This window comes from Cystoisospora suis (genome assembly GCF_002600585.1).
Source record: "Cystoisospora suis strain Wien I chromosome Unknown contig_2001, whole genome shotgun sequence".
Classification (NCBI taxonomy): Eukaryota; Apicomplexa; class Conoidasida; order Eucoccidiorida; family Sarcocystidae; genus Cystoisospora; species Cystoisospora suis.
The window spans coordinates 1,497-2,401 of NW_027154800.1; positions in this window are offsets into that span (position 1 = coordinate 1,497).

The following is a 905-nucleotide window of genomic DNA, read 5'->3' on the forward strand; positions in this document are numbered from 1 at the left end:
CAGATTTCATCGGGTTGTCTAAGCATAAACTCCAAAAAGAGTTTGCAGGGGAAAAGATTGAAGTAGGCGAATTTTGTTCGTCTTCAGTTGGAACGTCTTTTCCAAGCGGGTAAGTAATCCGCGTTTCTCCTTTTTTCTCCTCTCTAGTCTTCTCAGCGTGTGGGGCATGCCTGCATTTTCAAAGACTGCCCCTAGTGGTAGCTCACCTAGGAATGAACAAATGTATTCCTTCTCGTCTTAGAGTAGCGTTCACAGCGTCTCCTTGGTTCAGCAGTCATGGCTGTGATATGATCTCTCTCCTGAAGTCCTGTCTGTATAGTTCCGATTAAGGTTCGACGACATCCTTTAAATGCCTTTGGTTCTTTGACTCATCCCTCTCGTTATATTTCCCTTGCATCCATCGCCACCAGTTAGTCACGGATATATGACTAGAGTCCATGGTTTCGCCGGAGGTACATGCGGTCCTAATGTCTTTTTGCACCCACTGTAGTAAAAGCCACATGCAGGCTCCTTTGACCGGACCGTGTATACCTCTATGTAAAGAGAGGCATGACGTGACTGAAGCGACAGGTGGATGATCTGGCGTATGGTTGACTGTGACTCCCGTATAGTTGCCAGATGCATACGAGCTTGGGCAACCGGATTTCTTTTTTTTTTCAGGGTTCCCGCTGGGCGGACGTTTTTTTTCCACGACCACCCGTGTCTTCACCTCTGGTCCCATCGTTCACCGACTCTCCGGTGGTCATGCCGACTCGTTCTGCAAGAAGCGACATGAAATTCAGCTTGGACTCACAACAGAAAAATTGCTAGCAGACTCTTGATAAGTACTCCGCCACAGTAAGAAAGAGTCTGATTTTCAAATGCTTCCGTTTTCTCTCTCTTGCAGTACATACATACGCGGGGTG